The 27,182-nt window shown below is 41.6% G+C and overlaps 1 protein-coding gene across 4 annotated transcripts in view; it reads right to left on the bottom strand.

Moving 5' to 3' along the window:
• Positions 1-17,453, bottom strand: part of DYNC1I1 (dynein cytoplasmic 1 intermediate chain 1) — a 345,751-nt gene extending 328,298 nt beyond the window's left edge. For all 4 annotated transcript variants that reach the window (XM_021102404.2, XM_021102408.2, XM_021102406.2 and 1 more), the window contains exon 1: positions 17,245-17,453. The gene's annotated coding sequence lies outside the window, so the exon portion shown is untranslated. The remainder of the gene's footprint in view (positions 1-17,244) is intronic.
• Positions 17,454-27,182: the final 9,729 nt, after the last annotated feature.

Raw genomic sequence — 27,182 nt, 5'->3', positions numbered from 1 at the left:
AAATCCCTTGGAGTGAAAGAGAAGTTTCCATAGTATGTGTCTAATAAAATTCTATCTCAACCAATACAAATGACTCTGGGACCTTCACTGAAAAACATTCCTTTGTGCTACATGATACAGCTCCAGTTGATCTATTAGGTGGAAATCTCCTTTCTAAATTAAAAGAACTAATGCATTTTGCTTTTGCTTTTTTTTTTTTTTTTTTTTGGTCTTTTTGCTATTTCTTGGTCTTGGGCCGCTCCCGCGGCATATGGAGATTCTCAGGCTAGGGGTCCAGTCGGAGCTGTAGCCACCGGCCTACACCAGAGCCACAGCAACGCGGGATCTGAGCCGCGTCTGCAACCTACACCACAGCTCACAGCAACGCTGGATCGTTAACCCACTGAGCAAGGGCAGGGACCGAACCCGCAACCTCATGGTTCCTAGTCGGATTCGTTAACCACTGCGCTACGACGGGAACTCCGCATTTTGCTTTTAATGGAGTCCTGACCTTAGAATTTCCTGACCAATCTGAACCTGATCTTTATATGTTTTTTACCATCTGCCCTAATTACAAAAGAGGAAGAATTTCAACAAAATACCTCAAAATTAATCAAGGCACCCCAAAATTTGTGAGCTACCCCTAACACTGACATTGGGAGAATAAAAAGTGCAGAGTCTATATAAAATTCAGATGGACACAACTAAGCCTCTTCCTAAGTTGCCTCAAAAGGAGTTCCCATTGTTGCTCAGCACTAACAAATCCAACTGGTATCTTTGAGGATGTGTGTTCGTTCCATGGCTTGCTCAGTGGGTCGGGGATCCTGCGTTGCCTTGAGCTGTGGTGTAGGTCGCAGATGCGGCTCAGATCCTGAGTTGCTGTGGCTCTGGCATAGGTCAGCAGCTGTAGCTCCAATTTGACCCCTAGCCTGGGAGCCTCCATATGCCATGGGTGTGGCCCTAAAAATCAAAAATAAATAAATAAATAAATAGTCTCAATACCCATTAAAGCCTAAGGTCACACAAGACCTTGCCCCAGAAGACCAGTTCACCCAGGGGCCAATCATCCCCTGTAACACCTGATCTCATCAGTCCAGAAACCTAATGGGTGGCGATGGCGGTTTGTCCAGGACTGTAAAGTAACAAGATTCCCCATTCCCCAGTTGTTCCATACCCAAAATCCTTTGTTGAAAGCTCCAACAGACTCAAAAGGGTTCACTGTTGTGGACCTTTGTCCAGTCTTCCTCAGCATCCCTGGGGACCTCAACAGCCAGTACCTCCTCACCTTTACCTGGAATAATCAACAGTATACTTGGATAGGTGTGCCTCAAAGGGTCACTGAGACCCTTTCTGATTTTTCCCAAGTGCTCCATCAAGATGTACCTCCCAAATCCTCTTCAAGGGTATATATGAGATCCTTTACTATATTCAGTTACTTAAGAGCATCCATAATGAATTCCACTTAGGAGTTCCCTGGTGGCTGAGCAGGTTAAGGATCCAGCATTACCATTGCAGTGGCACGGATTCAATTCCTGGCCCCGGGAACTTCCATATGGCATGGTCACAGTCAAAAAGAAGAAAGAGAATTCCTCTTATTTGCTACAACAGTTAGCTTAAAAAGGACATAAATTCGCCAAGAAAAAATTGAAATTATCTCTGGACACTAATCATTACTTAGGTCATAATCTAAGCACTGAAGGAATCCAGCTATCTCTAAAATAAAGTAAATGAATCCAAGAATCCTCTAGGCCAACGAATAAGTGACAGCTGTGTGGATTCTTAGGCTTAACTGGTTATTGCAGATCATGGATTCCTAATTTCTCTCTGTTGGCTTCCCCACTCTAGGAACTCCCTAAAATCGCAGTTCCCGCACAAGTTCCTTGGGAAGATAACATGAGCAGACTTCTATAAGACTAAAACAAGCCCTGCATGAACCACCTGCCCCACAGCTACCCAACTTCCAAACTTTCACCTTATTAATGCCTGAAAGAGACAGCCACATCTTGGCAATGCTCATGCAGGAAAGGGGAAGCCTAGGCCAGATGTTCATTTCAGCACACAACTTGATTCAGTGGCTTACAGTTATATCTTAACACCTCAAAGGCTGTGGCTGCAGCTGCAAAGTTAATAGAAGCCTCAGTGGATTTAACCCTAGGAAATGACATTTATTTACAAGCTCCAGGCACTGTCCAAAGTCACCTTAATTCTGAATTGACTCAACACTTTTCTGCAGGCAGACTAACCTCCTATGAGATTCATCAGCTCTCACCACCTAATCTGCGTCCTGACAATTACAACATAGTTATTAATGGGCTAAGTTTTTACCCCTGCCTGAAGAAAGTGGGCTCCATAACTATGAAGTGATAATGTCCCATTTCGTGACACTACGTCCTGATTTACAAAGTGCCCCTTTTACTAATTCTGATCTAACTGTTTGGTAATGGATCATACTGTCAACAAAGAAGGACATTTCCAAGCTGGTTATGCTGTCACTACCCAATATGAAGTACCTAATGTGAATTTTTGAGAGAGTACATCTCCCACAAGCTAAATCAGACCACCAAGCAGGGCCCTGTGGCCTTACCCAGAGCATGCTAACTATCAGGAGGAAAAATTATTAACATTCATACAAGCAGCTGGTATGCCTTTGAGAGCATCCATAGCTTTGGAATGTTATGAAAACAAGAGTTTTCTTATGTCCACCAGGACCCTAATAAAAATGGACAACAAATAAATGACCTTCTTGCTACTGTTCTCTGACCTTTTGAAACTGCTGTCATCAAAACTAAGTTTTACACTAAAAAGACTGAACCTGACGATCAGAGAAACAGCCTCACTAACTTTACCCCAAAGGCAGCAGCAACAGAATCTACAAAGGTTATGGCTCATGTGGATGAAGTCCATTCTGCTTCTGCAAAAAATGACCCCTTGTTGCCAGACTTTTGCCCTCCCACTGTCCTTGGAACAGGTCTGCTTCTGAGTCAGAGAAATCATGACCGGCAAACAATGGTTGTAAACATAATGAACAGTCAGGGCTACAGGAAACCCAGGATGGGGTTTGGTTCTTGCCGGCTCCCTGGCAAACCCCATTTTTCAGTTTTTTCATTCCTTCACCCACCATGGGGCAAGTAAGATGACTCGAATTGTGACTAGACATTGGTGGAGGGGTCTTCTATAAAACTGCAAAAACAGCTTACTACCTTTTACTACTGTCTGGTCCACAGTCATGGAAAAACTATGTTTGTTCCTAGATGCCTCAACTCTCCTCCCTCTGGACCCACTGAACTCCTGCAGCTGGACTTTATTCAACTGCCACTTGGCAGGGGTTATCAATATGTTCTTCTTACTGAATGTATGTATGTCTTTTGGATGGGTTGAAGCCTTCTTCTACTGCAAGGCTGATGCCTTCACAGCAGCAAAGAAACTGTTAGAAACCATGTTCCCACTTGGGGTGTACCTTCCACAATCTCCAGGGATTGAGGCAGCACCTTCACTGGGCCAATCATATAAACTTCAACAAAACCTTGCAAAATTCTTGGCAGTATCACTGAGCCTATCACCCTCAAGGGTCAGTTAAGGTTGAGAGAAGTAATGGATCCTCAAACTTAAAATCTCTAAACCTGCTGAAACTATTAGACTCCCCTGGCCTAAGGTATTGTCTAGGGTCTTGCTGACTGTTCGCAGCACCCCTTTTGAGAAACACTAACTTACTCCACAAACTTACTCCAAACTTACTCCACTGAGACAGTCACCAGCAGACACTGTCTACTGGTGTACAACTTTCTGTTGATCCCTCTTTATCTCACACCAACACGACCAGCTACCCTAAGTCTCTAATGTCTACACTGAAGCTTATCACCAACAGATTAAAAGAGTTCTCCCAGATTCCAGTTCATAGGATCCTGTTGGTCACGGTGTAGAGCCTGGTGACTGAGTATTCTAGAAATAGCATCAGTGGAAGACAGCTCTTGAACCCCAGTTGGAAGGGACTTTACTAAGCACTCCTGACTGCTGACACTGCTGCCAAACTAGAAGGCAATGAACCCTGGGTACAGATCTCAAAATTTAAGAAGATTCCCCCTGACATCTGGTCCTGTTCAAACACTGGAGACCCGAAAATCAAATTGACTAGGAAGGGAAGTAACCAATATCGAGATAGACTGCTTCCACCAAAATACCACATCAACACTTCATACTCTAAGTAAACATAAAACCCTTTCTTCTTCCCTTTCCTTCCTTTACTCTGGCTTTAGCCTGGAAAAATAATGCCATCATCTGCATTTTTCAGGCCAAGGCTAAGGTGGGGGCAGAGATGAACCTTCAGACTGTTTCATTTGTCATCAAAATCTCTGCTGACCATGATGCTAGAGACCCCCTAATCCTCTTGTGACTAGTTATTCTTCTATTCCCAATGTCACCATAAACTACAAATGACTCCCCTTAAAAGGCACTTAAGAGTCCAGTGAAGGTGCTGCCTCAATCCCTGGAGATTGTGGAAGGTACACCCCAAGTGGGAACATGGTTTCTAACAGTTTCTTTGCTGCTGTGAAGGCATCAGCCTTGCAGTAGAAGAAGGCTTCAACCCATCCAAAAGACATACATACATTCAGTAAGAAGAACATATTGATAACCCCTGCCAAGTGGCAGTTGAATAAAGTCCAGCTGCAGGAGTTCAGTGGGTCCAGAGGGAGCAGATGTCTCTTGGGTTACCTAACTGTGCCCCTAACTGTTCACAGGCTGACACAGCTCATTGGTCAACTCCCCTGAATTTATATCACTCAGTTAGAAAAGACCTATCAGAAGGGGCTCATGATTCAGGTTTTGCTTCTGTTGGCAGGTCCCTACTTCCTTGGTTGAGAGCAAACACAAACAAGGCTATGATCAGAAACCTCTCCTAAACTCTTGAAAACACTGCAAAATCTGCCGGTAAAGCAATAGCTACCCAAGAAAAAGCTTCAGACTCTCTGGCCTATTCTTCACAATAGGATAACCCTTGATTATCTTTGAGCTGAACTAGGTTTCTGTGCTGTGGTCAACCCTACCTGCTGTACCAGTATTAACTGTTCTGGGGGAAGCTGAAACTCAGGTATATAAGATCACTAAGCAAGTCAGCTGGCTTAAGAAAGTGACTCCTTCATTGGAAACTTTCTTTCATTTATTTGATTTTGATCACTTTGGGTCCTGAGGACCATGGCTCTGAGGTACACTCCAGACACTGGGAACTGTCCTATTTATAACAATCACAGTAATCTCCCTGACATGATGTATTTTCTTAAAAGCTTTTAAATGCATGTTCACAGCTGCCAAACACCAAGCAAATGATTTCTCTAAGGCTGGAATGTCAGAAAAGAAACAAAGAGAATGATCAATATAAAAAAATGTAAACTTGAAGTTGTGACCTGTGAATAAAATACCACACAGAGAATGAGGAAAAAAAAAAAAAAGAGAGAGAGAGAGAGAGAGAACTTCGGAGCAGTGGCTAAGAATGACACACTAATGCCTTAAAAAAAATTTTTTTGGTCACTTTAGGGCTGCACCTAAAGGATGTGGAAGTTCCCAGGCTAGCAACTGAATTGGAGCTGCAGCTACCAGCCTACACCACAGTCACAACAACTCGAGATCCAAGACACATCTGCGACCTACACCACAGCTCACAGCAATGCTGGATTCTCAACCCGCTGAGCAAGGTCAAGGATTGAACCCATATCCTCATGGATCCTGGTCAAGTTCATTACTGCTGAGCCACAAGGGGAACTCCAATGCCTTAAATTTTGATCACACTTCTCAATTAATCTGAATATGATCAGGTTTTAAAACAGAGAGACAAGAGGCCCCAAATGGAGTCACTTGTTTGAAATTGTGAACTGGAGATGGGCACTTGCCATCTGCCTCTCCAAGGATTGAATCATGAGCTGCTGTAGCTGCTGACCCTCAACACACCCTGAAAGGAGCTCAGGGGGTAGATCAGGGGTGAGGCACTCTGTGCTCTGGGAAAACTGGTAGAACAGGTCTTCAGATAGTTAGGTATTTTCAGGAGAAGATTTCATGAGCCCAATTCTTGCATCTCATATCTAAAAAAAGCACTAAAATCCTTCACAGTGATGTCCGCTCCTCATGACTAGCAGTAACCTTCATGGGACCAGCAGCAAACTTCTGTAAAATGTGTGCTTGAATGCATGTACCTCCCCCTTCACCACATTTCATATACACTGACCTTCCCCCTTCCTCTTTGGAGCGCTAGAGTCCTCATCTTGCCCCAAATAAAACTTACACAACTCTCACATTGCGCTTTTTTTTTTTTTTTTTCCAATTGACAAAACCCACTTCATCAAATTGGGACTTAAAGTCTAACTTAATTACAGTTTCAGCCTCTCCCAACAGTGGAAATTTGAGCTAGTCTACCCAGAATTCCTGCTCGGCAGTAGGGCATTAATCTGCTTCCTAGACCCCTGCCTTCCCCTCAAAGAAGATGGCCTTGCCACAAGCAATTCACTCGTTTGCTAGTAACTTCTTTGTCCTGCCCTCTTCTGCCTACCAAAGCCTTTCACTTTGGGTAGCTCTTCGGAGGGCCTCTCTAACTGCTAGCCTGGCGGGGGGGGGGTGGGGGTGGGGATATGATCTTTAAAATTTACTCAGTTGAATTTTGTTTTTTTAACCAGGGTGATGTTGCCAGTACCTTTGCCTATTGCCCAAAGCAACGTTCTGCCCAATTTACTGAGGTCAAGGTCTTGGTCTAGGCAGAATGTAATTGGGAAAGAGAACACTACAAGAGTACCCTTCTCCTTTCCTAGGACTGTTGTGTAACTGTGACTTTTCTACTTTAAAATCTGCAACAGAAAAGGGGGAGTTCCCTTTGTGGCTCTGTGGTTAATGTACCTGACTAGGATCCATGAGGATACAGGTTTGATCCCTGGCCTAGCTCCGTGGGTTAAGGATCTGGTGTTGCCGTGAGCTGTGGTGTAGGTTGCAGACTCAACTCAGATCTGCCATTGCTGTGGCTGCAGTGTAGGCTGGCAACTGCAGCTCTGATTCGATCCCTAGCCTGGGAACTTCCATATGCTGCAGATTCGGCCCTAAAAAGCAAAAAGTAAAAAAATCTGCAACAACTTGACCGCCTTCACATTTTAGTCATCCATGTTTCTTTATTTTAAAAAACAAGAGGTTCTCTAGGGAAATGAATACAGTCCCCCCACCCCCACCCCCCGCTTTAAAATTCATGGAAAAAGATATGGGATTTCATCATGGCTTGATTTGCCAATTTCTTTTCAGCAGCATTTGAAAAATATTAAAAAGTTTAAAAGAGGAAGCAAGAAAATCTGTATTCAAAGCCCCAAACCTGGCCTTTATAATGTCCCTGGGTGGTCTGTATTTGCACTGAGAGATTGAGTTTGGCATTTTAACTTATGTAAATAGATTCTCACTTTCCTCTGAGCCTGAAAACATTCAAAGAGAGAAGATTCCCTTTCCAAGCCAGCAGTAACCAACACCTTCTGACCATGAACAATGTCACACTTTTCAAGGAAACAAGCAGAGAAGTTTTTTGTTATTCTTTCTTCTGCAAAATACACACTAATTCCCACAACCCCTTGCTATTTTGATACTAATAGCGTAGTTGGTGAAACAGGAGATGTACTTCATCTTAAAAGGGAACAGTGTCAAAACACACATCCCCCACAGGTCCTGCTACCCCTTTCATCCACCCAAACCCACCAATGACTAAAAGCCCACAAGCTGATTCTGAGACTGAATCCTGTGGCCATCCCCTCTCTGCAGGCTCACTGTAAAACTCAACAACTTGATAAACTTTTAAAGGCTTCCACATGTGCATTCCAGGGGCTAAACTGCTTTCAAAAGGCGAGGACTAGTCTATTTCAATTATTAAAATCTTCAGCTTCTCAAACAAAGAAATGGGTACTACTGCAAGTGAGAGTAGAAAATCCATGTCCTACAGGGAAAACCGATTGTAGACGAAAGATATAAAATATTGCGTCGTCATTTATTCACTAGCGCTATTCAATATACACAAGTTACTCTTGGCTTCACTCAGTATATCAGCATAAAATAGAAATCTGACCAATGAATCATAATTTCCCTTTTCTCCACCAGAAAGGAACCAGAGTACTTACAGCTCAGAGAAGAGTGTCAGATCAATGTCAGACCAAAAGAATTAGACCAAAGGACTCCTAAAGGAAAACACAAAACTCAAACCATCCTACCCATCACTTCTAGAAGAAAGGTTGTCTTCCTCAAGACTGCCCTTCCCCCAGCAGAATGATTCAGGAAGGCAAGGCTTCCAGAATTTTAGGCTTTACCAAACCCACATTCATGTTGCGCCCAGACATTCAATGGAGCTACGTTTCAGGAAGTGACTGTTTTACTGAACACATTAAAAGAATCCAAAGGGAAGGAATTAAATCTTATAATAAAAGGAAAATTAAGAGGGATTTATTCTGTCTAATATTGCAGGTCCATAAAGCTTGTTGAGATCTACCATGTAAAAGAACCTCTGCTGAAAGATACAAGGATGCCTCAGGGAACCTAGAGACTAGAAGGGGAAGGAGGCAAGTACATAAGCATAATCCATTTTTAAAAAGCATACCTTTGGTTCAAAGCAGGGCAAGATCACACAGGTCCCTGAGAAGAGAAGGCTAGAGAGTGATATCTTGGCTGTTGGACAACAAAAGGCATCTTCTGTGCAATGAACATGTGCAATGTACTGGGCCCAGTACTGTCATTATCTGCAACCCTTACCTCAATTCTGCAAGCCAGGTATTGTCATCCCCATTTCACAGAGGAAGAAACTAAGGTTCACACACTGGCTCATGCAGGAAGTGAAATATCAGCCTTCTTCTTTCCTTTCCCTCGTGTTGCCTCTTAGATATTATGTTCTAATTATCTTGTAGAAGACCAAAGAAATGGACTTAAATTATAGCAGGGAAGATTTCAATAGAAAATCACAACATGTAAAGCAGGGCTTCTTAACCTTGGCTCTAGAGTGCAACATGTGATGTCCAGCAGCAGCCCTGACCTCTTCCCACTACAGATGCCTGCAGCCTCCCTCTCTCCCCAAGTGTGATTACTGAAAATGTCTCCAGACAGTGCCAAGTGTCCCCAGGGATGGACAATCACTCCTGGCTGAGAATCACTGATCTCAAAACACTGGAACAGGCAGATCTCTTCCTGTGAATTAGTAAATAGAGGACAGACAACTATCCGCAGAATCACCTGCCTGAGGGTGAGGGATGGGACCAGTAGCTCTATAGTTCCTTCTGGCCCTACCACCCCGAATTTGAGCTGCACAGACCAAGGCCATGGACATGACTCCTGGCACTGACACCACAGCGACCTGTAACACAGATCACTTGTGCTAGAAATATGTGCTCCTCAAGCTGGTATTGTGTGCCCTTGGCATCCATGAGGCTTTCTAAAGAGTGCGCAGGAATGGGAAGAGCTAATAATAACGTTTTAATTTCCAGATCTGGAGCTTGTGTGTGCAGGCTTTCCAAAAACAGACCTACCAGAGACTGTGTCTGTGCCTGCACAGGGCCTCCTTTTCCATTTCCATTTTCACAAAAGCTCTTCTTCCACATTACTAGGTGGGTGGGGCAAGGAGGAAACCCATACCTCACCACAAGATAGAAAAATACCCTTCTTTTTCTTCTTCTTTTTTTTTTTAGGGATGCACCTGCAGCATATGAAAGTTCCAGGGCCAGGGGTCAAATTGGAGCTGCAGCTGCCAGCCTCGCCACAGCCACGGCAATGCCAGAGCCGAGCCACATCTGTGACCTACATCACAGCTTGCAGCAACACCGGCTCTTAACCCAGTGAGTGAGGCAAGGGATTCAACCTACATCCTCATACGTTGGGTCCTTAACCCACTGAGCCACAACAGGAACTCTTGAAGAGTTTCTTGAGATAGTTATTTAACAAGGGGTGATATAGTATTTAGATTTTTATTGGATTCAAAGAAAGTCATTTTATTTTAAATGTCAAAGTTTACAATATTCTGGAAATCACATTCACTGTAAGTCTTTCAATTTACAATAAAAAAGTGTGAGATGTTGGAGTTCCCATCGTGGCTCAGTAGTTAATGAATCTGACTAGCATCCATGAGGACATAGGTTCAATCCCTGGCCTTGCTCAGTGGGTTAAGGCCAGTGTTGCGTGAGCTGTGGTGTAGGTCACAGACTCAGCTCGGATGCCACGTTACTGTGGCTGTGGTTTAGGCCACTGGCTACAGCTCTGTTTAAGACCCCTAGCCTGGGAACCTCCATATATGCTGTGGGTATGACCTTAAAAAGCAAAAAAATAAACAAATAAAAAAAAATGAGATGCCAAACGTGTGGGATGAGGGAACTGCAAATGTTTAAAAACCTTTAGATCAGACACAACTTAGAATAGATTTACAAGGAGATCCTGCTGAGCAGCATTGAGAACTTTGTCTAGATACTCATGTTGCAACAGAACAAACAGTGGGGGGAAAAATGTAATTGTAATGTATACATGTAAGGATAACTTAATCCCCTTGCTGTACAGTGGGAAAAATAAAAAAAAAAAAAAACCTTTAGAGGTTATAGGAGGGAAATGTGTTGAAGCACATGAAGTACACTGGTATCTATTCCCAGGCCAATCTGTAGATCAAAAGCAATCATCCTCTATGGCCCAAGACTCAATTTTACTATAAAGAAGGCTCTGGACTCTAACATAAACCTCTGCTTTGTATGTCTGCCACACTGATGGCATTAGCTGGTCTGTACCCCCAAATGAAACAATGAGGCAGGATGGCAGGGCTGATATGGACTGAAAACTAAAGGGCACATGGTCATGTGGTAAGCAGAGGTCTCCCTGGGATTAAGTACCAAGTTAGTGTTCCAGGGTATGATGTGGCCACTATAGCTGGTAAGACCCAGGACACCCAGTAGTTTTGAATTCAGCTCTGAAGTAAGTTCATCTTGCAATGAATGTCTTGCAGCTACCCCTGCAAAATCAACTTGCCAGGCTATCTTAGCTGTAGACCACTATACATTTGGTGCCCAGCAAGATACCTGGCCTGGGAGTTCCCGTCATGGTGCAGTGGAAACAATCTGACTAGTATCCATGAGGGATCCATGCAGGTTCCATTCCTGGCCTTGCTCAGTGGGTTATGGATCCAGCGTTGCCATGAGCTGTGATGTAGCTCACAGATGCAGCTTGGATTCCGTGTTGCTGTGGCTGTGGTGTAGGCTGGAGCTGTAGCTCTGATTCAACCCCTAGTCTGGGTACTTCCATATGCTGCTGGTGTGGCCCCAAAAAGCATGAAAATAAATTAAAAAAAAAATCTGGCCACTTGATAATCAAATGTGTGGGGCATGAGCGCACCTCAAGGGGAAGGGGGGCTTGTTTAACCACCACCACACTGAAACATCTAGTTTTCTTGTTCCCCTTTGATAACTTAGGATTTTCTTATCAGCATGTGAGAGTGTTCTTAAGGAACTCTCTGTCCTGCCACAATAAAAAGCTACACTAAACAGTACTTTTTGGCATCCCCCCTAGAGAAACAATAAGATATGTTGGGAAGAGAATAAACAGGCTTTGGAATCTGGCCAACCTGCATTTGCAATTCAGCCCTTCTACTAACTGGCCTCATGTGGCCTTGATCAAGTGGCTTAATGTTTCCAATTATCCAATTTCTTGTTTGTCAAATGAAGATTAAAAAATGTCAGCCTGACAGGGATGTTGGGAAGATTCAATGAACCCTGAATGTGAACAGGGTTAAGTACCCAGGGAATGGCAAGCAGTGGTAGGGCAGTCTGAGGTCCTGGAGCCCTCACTTGGTTGCAGCATGCATTCGTGTATGTCATACCTGTACCCAAGCACTCGAGCATGCCTCTGCTAGATGCCAAAATGCCAACAATGTCATGATAGCCAAAACATTTTTTCTTGACTGGCTGTAACAGGATTAATTCTGCCTTGCTTCCAATATATTTTAGCAAAGTGGCCCCTACACTTCACTGCTGCATTTGAACCAGTGGATCTTAATCTCTATTTAGTTGCAAATACCTATTTTTTTCTCTTGAAAACTGCATTTAGCACAAATGCATAAAACTTTGCATTAATTTTACTGGGATCAATGTAAGCTCTCATATGCCTACCCTTTATGGTGCTTATGACTCCTGGATTAAGCTTCTTAAGCAGAAACCTCCTCTAAACAAAGACTAAGGAGATGCTTTAGGAATGTGTGGCTCCTCAGCTGGCACCTAAGCAGCGGTATCTATGTTACAACACAAGCTTTACTCTGACATTCTGGTGTCAGGCTTCGTGCAAAGAGGAAGCAAAGGAAATAAGTCCTGGATACTGATGAAGAGCTCCCAGTCAAGAGGAATCATTTCTTACATGGACAGGGGCAATGGTTTATAAATTTCTAGGAAATCAGAGTGAAATTAACTTTAGTTAATTCTCAAAAAAAAAAAGTGAACCCCAGAAGTTCACTTGTCTCTGTAAAGTTCCCAAAAGAATATACTTTCTCACATTTTCTAGGGAATGTAGACGATGCAAAAGTTCCTGGTAAAAGGTATCCCTGATCAAGGGAACAATTATTTACATAGTATTTGAGATCCACAAAGTATTATGCGGAATTAGCTAGTTTCATTAAGGAAATAGAATACCAGATTTCAAAAGAGCTATGGTCTAGTTTGTTTTTGCCATATCATCCATATCTACCAATCAGATAGCCAATAAAATATGGCTACACTTTAGGTTTAAAAGAAATAACAATAGTTGACACGGAAGATGAGTAACAAATCCAAAAGACACAGAAAAGCTTGGCTTGTTTGCTTCTCATAGGGGACACTAGCTAAAATGAATGAGTTTTGGTTTTAGAGTCAAACAGACCCGATTTTTGAATCCTACCTCTGCTATGTATTAGGTATGTCACTTAACTCAGTTTCAGCCTCTATAAAATATGCATAATAATGTCTACTTCACAGGATTAACATAGGGATTAAAATAACGTAAGAAAAGAGCCTGGTATTCAACATAGGAAAATTAACCAATATAACTGTCCTACAGAGGAATAGAGCACCTATTCTTGAGCTTTTTGGCCCTCTGTCTTCTTTGGAGAAATGTCTATTTAGATCTTCTGCCTATTTTTGATTAGGTTGCTTGCTTTTTTGATATTGAGCTGTACGAGCTCTTTGTATATTGTTGGAGATTAATTCCTTGTTGGCCGCATGGTTTGCAAATATTTTCTCCCATTCTTTAGGTTGTCTTTTTGTTTTATTATTTCCTTTACGGTGCAAAATTTTTTAAGTTTAATTAGGTCCCACTTGTTTATTTTTATTTCCATTGCTCTAGGAGACATATCCAAAAAGATATTTCTGTGATTTATGTCAAAGAGTGTTCTGCCTATGTTTTCCTCGAAGAATTTTTAGAATCTTACATTGACCTCTTTGATCTCTGGAGTTTTTTTTTTTTCTTCATGGTCACCTCCACGACATATGTAAGTTCCCAGGCCAGGGACTGAATCTGAGCTCAAGCTGCAACATACGCCACGGTGGTGGCAATGCCAGAGTCTTTAACCCACTATGCTGGGCTGGGGATCAAACTCCCACTTCCTCAGAGATCTGAGAAGCTGCAGTCGGATGCTTAATCCACTGCACCAAAACAGGAACTCCAATTTTGAGTTTATTTTCATGTGTGGTGTTAGAGAATGTTCTAATTTCTTTCGTTTACATGTAGCTGTCCAGTAATCCCAGCATCACTTATTGAAAAGACTGTCTTTTCTCCATTGTGTATTCTTGTCTCCTTAGTTGTTGATTAACTGACGATAGGTGCAAAGGTTTATTTCTGGGCTTTCTATCCTGTTCCACTGATCCAAAAGGCACATGAAAACATCCCTAATTATTAGGGAATGCAAAGCAAAATGACAATGAGGTATCACCCCACAACATAGACCAAAAAGTCTACATAAAATAAATGCTGGAAAGGGTATAGAGAATAAAGAACCCTCCTAAATTGTTGTTGGGAATGTTAATTGGTACAGCCACTATGGAGAACAGTATGGAGAGTCTTTGAAAACTAAAAATAGAGCTACTATATGATCTTGCAAATCCACTCCTGGGCATATATCTGGAGAAAACCAAAATTTGAAAAAATACATGCACCCCAATGTTCATCACATTATTTCCAATAGCCAAGTCATTGATGCAACCTAAATATCATTGACACATTAATGGATAAAGAAGATGTGATCCATATATACAATGGAATATTACTCAGCCATAAAAAAGAATGAAATAATGCCATTTGCAGCAACATGGATAGAACTAGAAATTATCATACTAAGTAAGCCAAAGACAAATATCATATGATATCACTTATACGTACAATCTAAAAAAAAAAGATACAAATGAACTTATATACAAAACAGAAACAGACCAGCAGACATAGAAAACAAACTTATGGTCACCCAAGGGGAAAGATGGGGAGGAAGGATAAATTAGGAGGTTGGGATTAACATATACACACTACTATATAAAGGATAGATAACAAAGACCTACTGTATAGCACAGGGAACTATACTCTCTCTATATATATATATAACTGAATCACTTTGGTAAAATTAACACAATATTGTAATTCAACTATAGTTCAAAAGCAATAAATAAGCAAATAAATAAATAAAGATCACCATAAAAGAAAGAAGAGTAGAGTCAAACTGCCTGGATTCAAATCCTGGCTTTACAGCTTATCAGCTTAAAATTTTTCAGGAAGTTGATATTCTAAGTGTCTTAATTTCCTCGCCTGTCAAACTGGATTACAAATAACCTCTAATTCATCAGATTTTTGTGAGATTAAATAAATTAATACATAAGAAGTAGTTTAAAATGCAATGCCTGGTCAAGTGCTCAATATATTTTAGTAAATGTAACATTTAGCAAGGGCAGTGCAATATATTTAGTAGATATATTGAGCACTGCTGAAGTGCTCAGTATATTACTATCAACTTTTGTTTTACTTGATGAGGCAAAGTATAGGGAAAACAAGGTGATGAGAGAGTACAATTAAGTTTGCAGTGGATGTTTGTGACCTTTTCATCTGATGCTCTAAGGTGACAGAAAGAAATAAGGTAATCAGAGAGGATGAGTGGCTCATTGAGATAAATAAATGTTGATGAAGCCTGTGTACACCTTCTGTGCTAAGAGATGTCACTAGGTTTAAAAACTTGGCATACATCTTATAAGACTGTCCTACATGGCCCTTCTGAGTATGAACAGGGCAGCAACCAGGCTGGGTCTCCAAGAATTACTTGACTCAGCACTGGAGTCAAGGAAACACTCATTTATTAAATGTTGACGCTGGAAACAGTGTTTGGGGGAGTAGAAGGGGTGGGAAGAAAGTTCATAGAGCTCCCTCTTAGACATGAAACATGATGAGAGAAACACCTGGTAACTTTCTCTTGCCTTCTCAGTTCATTAGCAACTAGGGAACAGGGACCGCCACTGCAGGCACTCTGACCCATTTTCCTGTGGGTTGACTTATTTTCTCTGCCCATATCCTTAGTGATACCTACCTAATGGTGTACATCTTTAATACCAAAAATGCTTCAGGACATGTTTTTGGTAGGCGAGGAGGAAAAGCTGGGTGTGGGGAAGGGCTGAAGCACACCCAGGGCTTGGCACAGCAGAGGCTCAGCAACCCTGACCTCTGAGGGGAGAGGAAGCAGGAGCATAGGCGCCTGAGGCCCGTCATGATAGGGAAGAAAAAGAGGGATGTGGAAGATATTTGGGGCTAAAACCTGGTCCCAGAGCTGAAAAGGCTGAAAAAAACATGCATCGGGCCCCCAACTGTATTATCTAAACATATCAATAACTATGGTAGGAGATTTTTAAAAGAAATGGCTCTGGGCATTGCATCCTCAAACCTTAAGATTGAGGGGTTGGTTCCTGTGACTCCCTGGTTCTTCGATGACTTAGTGGTAGGGGTATATGATTTTATTTTATCAAGAAACATAGAAGAGCAGAGTTTGGGTCCTTTTTTGCCATGCCAAAACTTTGGGAGAAAATCTGGCATTTTATATAATCAGAGAAATTATTAATCACACCCCCACTAGATACCCTCAGGATGCAACTTGAACTGAAAGCAAACTTCAAATTTACTGATTCCCACAATGAAAATGTGTACAGAGGCAGTCACCCCTAACTGTGCTAATATTAGCCTATGATGTCTTTCTGCAGTTACCATGCCTCACTGATACTTGTGCTCTCTGCTAATCTGGAATATTTGGAAGCAATTCTGCACACCCTGAACTACAGTAAATCTACAGTGCCCACTTAAAAGGCATTTCGGGCAAGAAAATGGCTGGCTACTTGATCTGCCCCTTAACCTAAACGTGGGAGTGGCTAGGATAACGAATAATTTTCCGTCTCTTGCATTTGGTTGAGTCTCTGATTTCCTAAGTAATTTCCTGTCCTGATCCTGGGTTTCTGTTCTCATTACAAGTCATGAGACTCCCGCACACTCAGTTCCCATCAGCGCCACCAGAATCACTGCCCCTACGATGACGACGCACAGACTTATAAGGCCAGGGCGATGCGGGAGTGGGAGTGGGAGTGGGGGAAGGAGAGCCAAGGGGCCCCGAAGGTGTTTACTAAAACACATCCCCCAGCCACACTTTTTTTTTTTTTTTTTTTTTTTTTTTTGCAGCAGTTAAGAAAAACTGGCACCTTCTGGCGTTGAGCGTTTAATTAATGCCTTGCTGGAAGTGCATTCGCTTCCCTCCACTTGGCGGGTAGCAACAGCATCTTTGAGCTTTGCAGACAGCTGAAAACATACTCCAACAGCATCCACTCCCCTCCCACTGCAGCTTCCCCCTCCCCCAGGGGCCGTCAGCTGTTGGCCCAGAGGGGTGCGGATTTCACTGCCGCGAACCTTCTGCTCCCCAAGCGAAACCCGAGGCGGGGCGCACTGGGACGCCTCTGCCAGTCCGCAAGGTGGGCGACAAGGTGATGACACCACGACTCTCTCCTCTGCCCTCGCCTCGCGGCTCTGCCAGAGGAGCTGCAGCAGGGGGCGGCCGCTGGGGAGCTCTGGCTGCTTTCGGGCGCCGCGGAGCACGCAGGAGCCCAAGATTCGGAGGGGACAAGGTCGGCTGCGGCGGCAGCAGCACTACCGCTGCCCCGCGGCTCCAGAGCCCAAGACCCCGGGGAGGGGAGGGCTGCGGAGGGGCGCGTAGGCGGCGGTCCGGAGCGCACTGACCCCCTCCCCCGCCGCCCCCCTTCCGTTTACCTGCACGCCGGCTGCCGCGGCGGAACTGGGTTCGCGAGAGCGGCGGCGGCGCGGGCGCCCGAGCGTTTCCCGAGGGCGGCGGGCCCGGCCGCGCAGGATGTGCTGTCTCACGCTGCGCCGGCCGCTCAGCTCGAGCTCCTCCGGGACCTAGCACTTCCTTTCCCCAGCCTGCCACTGACAGCTCCCTGGGAGCACCCAGTCTGGGACTCGCCCCGCCCCTTGCCCACGCCCTCCACGCCCCGCGCTCCTCCTGCGGGAGGGCCCTCCGCACCCGGTCTCAGCTGGGAGCGAGTGGCGCTGGTCCAGAAGCGGATGAGAGCAAGGGACCTGGGGAGTCTCTCCATCTATCCCTATGCCACGGGTAGGACTCACCTAATTGGCTGCTAACGGAAGAGCTTTGGTATTTTGGGAGCTCCTGCTGACAGGCTAGCATGGAACAACTTTCACTCCCTGACAACTACTTAGGTTATTTAAATAGAAGTCAGAAAAGCTCAGATCCATCTGCTGCACACAAAGACTTATAGATTTATCCTTAGGTTTTCCCAGAAGAAAAAAAATATATATTTAGCTTGACTCTACCACATTGCTTCTTAAAGTCCCAGCTTTTAAAAGTTGGGCAACCTAATATTCTCCATATAAGTGAAACAAGTCGAAAAAAACCAAATACTGTATAATATCAGTAGTAGGTGGAAAAAACAAAACCAACTAGTGAATATAACAAAAAAGAAAGAGATTCACAGAACAAATTAGTGGTGGGGGGGGCAAGGAGTAGGGGATAAAGAGGTAGGAACTAGTATGTATAAAATAAGCTACAAGGATATGGTGTACAACATAGGGAATATAGTCAATTTTTATAATAAGTGTAAATGGAGTATACCTTTAAAAATGGTGAAAACCACTATACTGTACCTCTATAGTATATGGCATTGTATAAGCAGAACCCTATGAGGCTTCCAGGGATACACCCCTCCTCCATATCCTCTCCTTTAGCTCTTCTCTGAAGTACCTAGATAACAGTACCTAATGCATTTTTCCTGAGTTGTTTTACAGATGCTAAAACTCCCAAGTGGAAGACATTAACTACTTGATGACTATGAGCATATAGCCCTTAGGCCTTCTGGAGTTTAAGGACTGATTATCTTAACCCTGTGACAAGGCCGTTACCTCAACATTAACCCATCAGAGAATTATGCATGACCTGATCGTGCATCCTGGGGCTCCTCTCCCTCACCTTGCCTTTAAAAACACTTTGCTGAAACCCACTGGAGAGTTCCAGCTGTTCCAGAGTGTTGATTGAGCGCTAGACGACTAGGATGGTGCCTTACAACAGATGGCTGAGCTTTCCCTCACCACAACCCCCTGTCAGTAGATTGGCTTTATTATGCCATGGCAAAGAGACCCAAGTTTGTATGTCAACTATACCTCAATAGAAAAAAAAAAAAAAGGAACATATGAGAAAGAAAAAAAAATTTATTAAACAATCTAGGTAACCATTCTTAGACTCTCCCAAAGCTGTCATAACAGCCAAGTTTTAAGGCCCAGAAATGGAGTCTGGGATTCTAATCAGTGCAAGTTTGGCACCATTTTTAGGTAAGCTTTTCATCATGTTTCTTGGATATCTATGGGGTCGTTGTACACATTAGAATGAAAGTGGAGAGCAAGGACTGAATCTTATTCATTGCAGTATCCCCAATACCTACAACAGTATGAATTTATTTAATTGACAAGTACTACAGTAATCTCAAATACAGATCTGATTGAAAATACAATATCATACTTATCTATAAAAATGACCTTACTTGTTCCAGTTTTGCCTCTGAAAAAATAATTGTGAACATAAGTATGGTTAAAAAAGAGAGAGGTAAAATGTCTTTGGATAAAAAGGGATTCGAGATATTCCAGAAGAAAAATTCTATGAAACAAATACTTGCCACTGCCACATATTGGATACTTAATATTCGTCAAACTCTACATATATTTTCCTTTTAAATTTTTCAGTTGTAGCATATACAATGTCATGCCCATAAAAAAGGTATTTGAGTCTCAAAGAAGTTAACTACCTTGCGTGAATTCCACAGCTATTGAGTGACTTACCTGAGATTAGAAACCTGGTCCACCTAACTTCAGAGCTTATTCATTCCCACCTGGTAATACCATCTCTCCAATACAGGGGTTGCTGAATGACTACTACCTGCAAAGCATTGTGCTCGGAGTTTCAGATGGTCCAAAACTGAGGAGAATATAACCCCTTTTTACAAGTAAATTTAAAATCCAGTTGAAGGTGGAAGGAGAGGTAATGGAAATATATAATTTCCATAAGGAAATGGCCAAAGCAGTACAATGTGTTAAAGAGAACTCAAATAAGAGCCCAGCTTGTAGGAGTGGGGAAGAAGGTAACATGAAATTAGAATTATAAACATGGCTAATATTTGCAATGGATAAAGTTTTTAATAGTAGAAATGAAGAAGGCAGAACATTTTCTGGTATAAACAAAGCTCCAAAGAAGGGAAAGTACTATGTGCACTTAGCAAACGTTGAGTGGGCTGGTTTGGGGGACCATAACAGACTCCTAAGGGAGCAGATTTACACCTTTACAAATGCTGCAGAGCAGACAGTGGAGCACCACTATTACAGATGTTTGAGAAGGAAATATCACTTGGGAAGAGTCATCCAAGGGTATCTGTGGGTTGGGGTTGGAACGGGGAAAGGGTGAAGAAACCAGTTCGAGGTTCATTGTAAGAATCCAGGATTGAGAAAGCCTGAATTTGTCAGGCTGTATTCATCATGAAAAGCTTGAAATACCTGCCTGGCACAAATAAGTCCTCTGTAAAAAGCAGTTATAATTATTTTTTTATCATGTACTTAGGCATAGAACAGATATAGGGTGTGGGACTGGAAATGAATATGAAATAAATGGTCTCTGTATTCTAGAGACTCAAAATCTGAAGACAAAACAAATTATCAAGCAGACTAAAACAAGTAGATTAGTTAAAGACATTTGCCATGAGAGATGGAGAAGGAGAAAATGCATTCCCAATTGGGAATTCTCGTGATCTGGAAGGTCTTGTTGAAGAGGTTCTGGGTATCAGTGTATAACTGGACACATATTTTGACATATGGCAACATGCACTTAGAATGAGGTTAGAAAACGGGCAGAAAAAGAGGCATAGATCCTATGTTTCTTGATGGATCTTAATTTTTTAGAGCATTCTAGGTTTACAAAAAATGTGCAGAAAGCACAGAGAGTTTCCATATATCCCTTGCAAATTATCAACTGCTCATTGCAAGTAACCTGTTTCACCTCTTCATGTAGCTATCACTTCAAACCTGAAAGAAGGTCTTCAAGGACAGATTAAATGGCTGCCACAACATATACTGGGCAAATTCCTAACTTGCTATAGGCATTAGGAGGGTACTTTAGAGACTCTCGGAGTAACAATGGTGTTAGGCTAAGCTCCCCTATTCTGGAGTCAGACTCTGCATGTGAACTTTACCACTTACTACGGCCTTTGTATATTTGCACACATTACTAGACTCCTCTAAGATGCAAGTCATCTAGAAGGTAAAAAGGGGCAATACTACTACTTGTCATGTGTTATATTTCAATGAGTTAATCCATGTGAAGCCCTTGGCACAGCATCTAGCAATTAAAAATGCTCAATAAATTTTAGCTATAGTTAGCTATAATTAATCCAGCCTGCATGAAAAGTTCAAAAAGTAGAACCCTCTAAATTCAGTGATCAGGAGTTCCCATTGTGGCGCAGTGGTTAACGAATCCGACTAGGAACCATGAGGTTGCGGGTTCCGTCCCTGCCCTTGCTCCGTGGGTTAATGATCCGGCGTTGCCGTGAGCTGTGGTGTAGGTTGCAGACACGGCTCGAATTCTGAGTTGCTGTGGCTCTGGTGTGGGCCGGCAGCTACAGCTCCAATTCGACCCCTAGCCTGGGAACCTCCATATGCCGCAGGGAGCGGCCCAAGAAATAGCTAAAAAAAAAAGACAAAAAATAAATAAATTCAGTGTCCAGTCTTGACATTACCAGACTTGAGGGGTCACTCAGACCTTGGGGTCACTACTAGCTTTCAAGATAGAGATTCTTTTGCCTTTGTGGACCTGCCATTCATTAGAGCTGAATACAGGCAGGCCCTGCTGCTGGCTCCCTTGTCTGACTTGCTTTCTGAAGGTGCCGCTTCATACAGGTTGCAACAGAACTTTCATACACCAGATCCCCTCACGTCTACCTGAGAATCTCCTCTGGAAATTACTGCGCAGTTCATTATATCTTGGTTGCAAAAAATAAGCTGAAAATTCACCTCAGTAGTTCAAAAGCTGTGAAACCACAGGAAAGAAATGTGAGCCAGAATTAGCTATTAAAATGAAAGGTGCCCACAGAAGAGGAAAAAAATGCTTGAAAATGTTCTCTAGTTAGGATGACATGTGCTCTACATTATGCTGAGAATAAAAATCTGTGAGGAAACTAATTTAAACCACTGCCCAATGTCACAGTTTTGCATAGGATATATATTGGGTGGGATATATTTTATGTATTATTTATTACATGACTGAAGTTGGTCTTTGCAAAATCAAAACAATAATAGATGTCCCCAAACAGGTGTTAATAGTGTCTGAAGATTTATTAGAAATCAAGGAGTGACTTATGGGAAAATCAATGATTCCAACATCTAAAGCAATTCCTGCTTTTTGTCTTCTGGACACTTTTCATTAAGGACGTTTGCCTGTGTTTCATACAGTAAGTGCAAAGACTCTGTAATAAATACACTCACACATAAAATTTGCCTTCAATTTTGGAAGAATGAATTCAGAGGTGTCTACTATATAGTTTTAGATTTCTCTAAATGCTTTTGAATGGCTTCCAAATACAACTCTAATTATACTATAATTAGCTGTGTTTATAATTACATTATAATCACTCATATTTCTATCTCCTTCACTTTTGCCACCATGTGTCTTTGCCCCTCCTTCCCCTTATATTTCTTTCCATCGGCTTTTCTTTCAAGGATGATGCTAAGCCAAAATGCATATGTTTTTAACAATAATAAAATGAACCATGAAAACATCTATACAGTAAAAGGAAAAATATTTGGATCTGAAAAAAAATTACTTTCCTGGAGTTCCCTTAGTGGCTCAGTGGTTAATGAATCTGACTAGAAACCATGAGGTTGCGGGTTCGATCCCTGGCCTTGCTCAGTGGGTTAAGGATCCGGCGTTGCCGTGAGCTGTGGTGTAGATTGCAGACGCGACTCGGATCCCGCGTTGCTGTGACTCTGGTGTAGGCCGGTGGCTACACCTCCGATTTAGACCCCTAGTCTGGGAACCTCCATATGCCGCGGGGGCAGCCCTAGAAATGGCAAAAAGACAAAAAAAAATTACTTTCTTAAAAAATCACTTTAAAATTATAGGGGGGGAAATGATTATAAAATATAAATTATTTGTGTCATTTTAAATTCACATTTTATCAGTGTCTAAATATAAATCTTTATTTGTTCCAGATGTGAAATCAGTATCTATATCTTTCTTTGTGTTCTGCCTCATTATTTGTTATTTCAAATTTTTATTTCTAGGAATCAAATAAACCTACCTTGCCAAAAGAAATTAAACCACATTGTTGGTAAATTACTTCTCTAAATTATTTCCTAGAAACATATTTTCACAGTTTTTATAATTGCTCCTTGTAAATACTGATCCTCATAGCTCTCCCAACACTTTAAAAAAGTCATCTTTTTTTAAATAAACAAGTATTTATACATCAATACTGTGGGCATGCCTTTAAACAGCAAGTCTGAGCCTCCCCTTTTTTTTTCCCAAAGTTGTTGTTGTTGTTGCTGCTATTTTAGGGTGGTACCCATGGCATACAGACGTTCCCAGGCTAGGCTTTGAATTGAAGCTACAAGTTACAGCCTATGCCACAGCCATAGCAACGCCAGATCCGAGCCTATGACCTACACCACAGCTCATGGCACCATATGGACCCTAGTCGAGTTCATTAACTGCTGAGCCATGGAGGGAACGCCCTGAGCACTTTTTTTTAATGGTGCTTCATTATTTGTTATTTCTCATGTGCTAATTTTAATATTATTTGACTGTTTGAGAAGTGAAATCTAAATACATATTTTATGTTTTTTTTTTTTTTTTTTTTGTCTTTTGTCTTTTTGTTGTTGTTGTTGTTGTTGCTGTTGTTGCTATTTCTTGGGCCGCTCCCGCGGCATATGGAGGTTCCCAGGCTAGGGGTTGAATTGGAGCTGTAGCCACCGGCCTACGCCAGAGCCATAGCAACGCAGGATCCGAGCCACGTCTGCAACCTACACCACAGCTCACGGCAACGCCGGATCGTTAACCCACTGAGCAAGGGCAGGGACCGAACACGCAACCTCATGGTTCCTAGTCGGATTCATTAACCACTGCGCCACGACGGGAACTCCTAAATACATATTTTAGAATACAAATTTTGTATAGTACATTTCTCACTCCTCTTCTTTCACATGCTTACTTCATTACAGAGTTATACTCTAAGAAGAATTATAAAAGAGTTTATATAAAACATATATTTCTAGGATTAAAAGCATGGATAAATCAGAAATATTACATTCAAGTCAAGAGCATAGGCTCTGGAGTCAGGCACACCTGGATTAAAGCTAGTGCCTGTGACTTACTAGCTGTGTGATTTTGTGAAAATTGCTTAAACCCTTTAAGCCTCAATATCTTCACCTGTATAGTGGGCATAACAATGCCCATTTCTTAATATTACAATAAGAATTAAATGAAAAAAAATGCTTATAAAGAACTTAGTATAATGATCAGCACCAAGTAAACACTAAATTAATGTTAGATATTGTTATGTGAATGTGCATAGAAAAAACTGAAAAGTTACACAAAAATGTTAACAGTAGATATTTTGAGTAAAAAGACTGTGGATTTTTTTTTGCTTTGCTTTAAGTTTATCCTTACTTTCAAAATGTTCTATGATGAATACATATTATGTTCTACAACAAGCCTGTTAGATGCCAGGTATAGTCCAGTAACACCATTAAGTCACTCAAAAATAATAGAGGTTTATATAGTAACCTTCTTCCTTTTGAAATTCCCTAAAGATAATCTAAGTTCTGTCACCTGGCAGTGGTTATGGTACACAATTTACCTTCTTTTGTTGTTGTTCTCCTTTTGGCTGCACCCATGGCATGTGGAAGGGACTGAACCCAAGCCACAGCAGCAACCAGAGCCCTGCAGTGATGAGACAGGATCTTTAACCCATTGCACCACAAGAGGACTGTCTATGGTAGGTACACAATTTAGACATTAGAAACCATAAGCTGTGGATACATGAAGTGCTGTACCTTCTCGCTAGAAAAGGGGAAAAGGGGACAGGATAAGGGTGGAGTGAGGATGAATGAAGATGTTTGTGCCCTCTTACTTCCTGGGTAAATAATCTACTATTCTGTTCTTTGCTTCCTGCACACCACTTCTAGCACATGCCACTTAGACAGTGGTTGTGTGCTTTGGTTCTCTTGAGATGTAGTGAGCTGTGAAGGATCTTATAATGATGTGTTCCAGTCTTCTCTGGAACTGAAAATAAATGTCACCCTTGCCTATCCTCCAGGGGGGTGTCCCTCATGGCAGGGATGATAGGATAAAGCCATGTGGCCAATGGTGCCCTGTGACCTTCAGGTCCTTACTCTCCTACATTTGTTATGTATTCAGATGAAGTTCTTTGTGGAGGGTAGGTATGTTGGAGGAGGTCATTGAGAGGACATGACTGCCTGTAAAGAAGAAAGGGGGACAATCCAGCAACAGTACATTCCTCACCCCCTCCCTGTCCTTGCAATGTACACTTTGCTCAGTGTTCCCGCAGTGGGGGCCATTCAAGGATTCAGCCTTGAAAGAGCAATGTACTGTTGAGGCCATCTAGACTGAATAGGTGACTGAACCCAGTTAAAGGTTCTATATAAACTTTTCAGATTCTGTCTGGTGGAGGTGGATTCTAACTTGCAGCTGCCAAGACAAGCTTCCTATGTAAGTTCCCTTGCTTATTAAAACTGCACCTGCCAATCTGGAGTGGCCTCCTTCTCTGGTCTCTCCTTGCTCTTCACGTTTGAGGGCCTAACTGTAAAATAAAAGTTTAAATAGCTTATGGGAAGATAGAGAAAGAAAGAGATCATCTTCCATTTAAGTTTTAATTGGAAAACTAAATTGATGTTAGAAAGCCTATCATGTTTTAATGCTCTTCTACAAGAACAAGATCTCGAGGTTCACTTGGAACATGTCTTTGCCTCTTGCTTGTGTCTATCCTATTTTGAAAGACTTTCAAATAGATATTTTGAAGTGAACTCTTTATTGTTGTAAGTATGGATGTATGTGTATTCAAATTTTAAATAAGTCTGAGGTTGATAAAATGGTTCATAAATATTTTAAGAAGTTAGCTCTACATCCATTTGTCATTGGGTCTTGGGATCTTTTTATCTGTTTTTCTTTCCTTACTTTGCATGAAACTATTAAATAATAGTAGTGAATAAACTTTTTTTTTTTTTTTTAGGGCTGCACCTGTGGCATATGAAAGTTCCCAGGCTAGGGGTTGAATCAGAGCTGCAGTTTCTGGCCTACACCACTGCCACAGCAATGCCAGATAGGAGCCATATCTGTGACCCACACCATAGCTCATGGCAATGTTGGATCCTTAACCCACTGACCAGGGCCAGGGATCAAATCCATTTCCTCATGGATACTAGTTGGGTTCATAACCTGATGAGCCACAACAGGGACTCTGTGAATAAATTTTTTTTTTCAGAGTATTTTAAAAATTAAACTTCAACTTTTCACCTTTTGTTAGTTAAATTATATTTAACACTCTCTTTTTAAAATTTTTTTCTTTTAAGGTTTTCTTACCATATGAACTAAAAGTGACAGAAGATAAAATATCATAAGCTGCCTAAAGCTGTAGGTTTTTCATTATTTTTGACATTCTTAATATTACATCATTCTTAAGTCAAACTTTCCCCCTCACTAGAGGCTTAGGTTGATGGAGATAAATTGCTGAACTGTTCAAATAGTTTCATAACATTCCAACTTGTCAAATATGAATAAGGTCATACAAGAGCATGTTAAATGGGATGATTAGCCATCGAGAGTCTGAGATTTTTTAAAAAATTTTTCTTTACAAAGAAATATGTGTGTTTTGAGAAAAATATTTTTGAAATACTTCAGGTCAAAAAATTAATAAGCATCTGAGTTCTGTTCAACAAAGCCAACAAGTAAGAATATATTTCATGTTTCATTTCTATAGTAGAGTGGAAGAAAGAGAACATTCCAAAAAGAAGTTGGAAATTTTGCAGAAGTTCCAAAGCATCGTAAATAAAGAAAACCAAAGAAAAAATAAAGACAGGGAGTCCCATAAACTCTGAGATTAGCCCTTGTGTAAGATAAAGTACCCTGTCTCTTATTATTTCAAACACTTTTGTATGTTGGATCCATGCTAATTGGCTTACTAATGGTTTTTAAAGATTCCCATCTCCTTTGGGAAGCAGACCATTTGCTTTCATTTTCAAACATCAATGTTCATCATTAAGGATTTATTTTCCAATGGAATTCCAGTTTTATCCATGTGCGAAGAATTAACTTGGAGTTGACACATTCACAAAACTAAAAATGTCCTATTCACAAATTTACTTGAAATACAGCCTTAGTGGTCCTTTGAATTTCACAGTTCTTTAGATTTCCTTTTTTTCCCCCCTGTGTGAAATCCTCCACAGATATTTCACACCACAATGCCTAAGGTCAGAATCAGATCTATATTTTGAGCCATTTTATCCAAATCAGATATAGATTTTTGTTCTACAAATATTCTATCAGGCATCATTAATGGATGAACATTATTTAAGGCTGGAAAAATTTGAGGAAATCAGTATTTTAACCACTATTCATAATTTGC

The sequence above is a fragment of the Sus scrofa genome, chromosome 9 (genome assembly GCF_054392235.1).
Source record: "Sus scrofa isolate SSC_HxYL_T2T_F1_AM1 chromosome 9, Sscrofa_HxYL_maternal_Yorkshire_Landrace_v2.0, whole genome shotgun sequence".
NCBI classification, from domain to species: domain Eukaryota; kingdom Metazoa; phylum Chordata; class Mammalia; order Artiodactyla; family Suidae; genus Sus; species Sus scrofa.
Note: the sequence above shows the minus strand (reverse complement) of the source record. Positions and strands in the feature narration are given on the sequence as shown.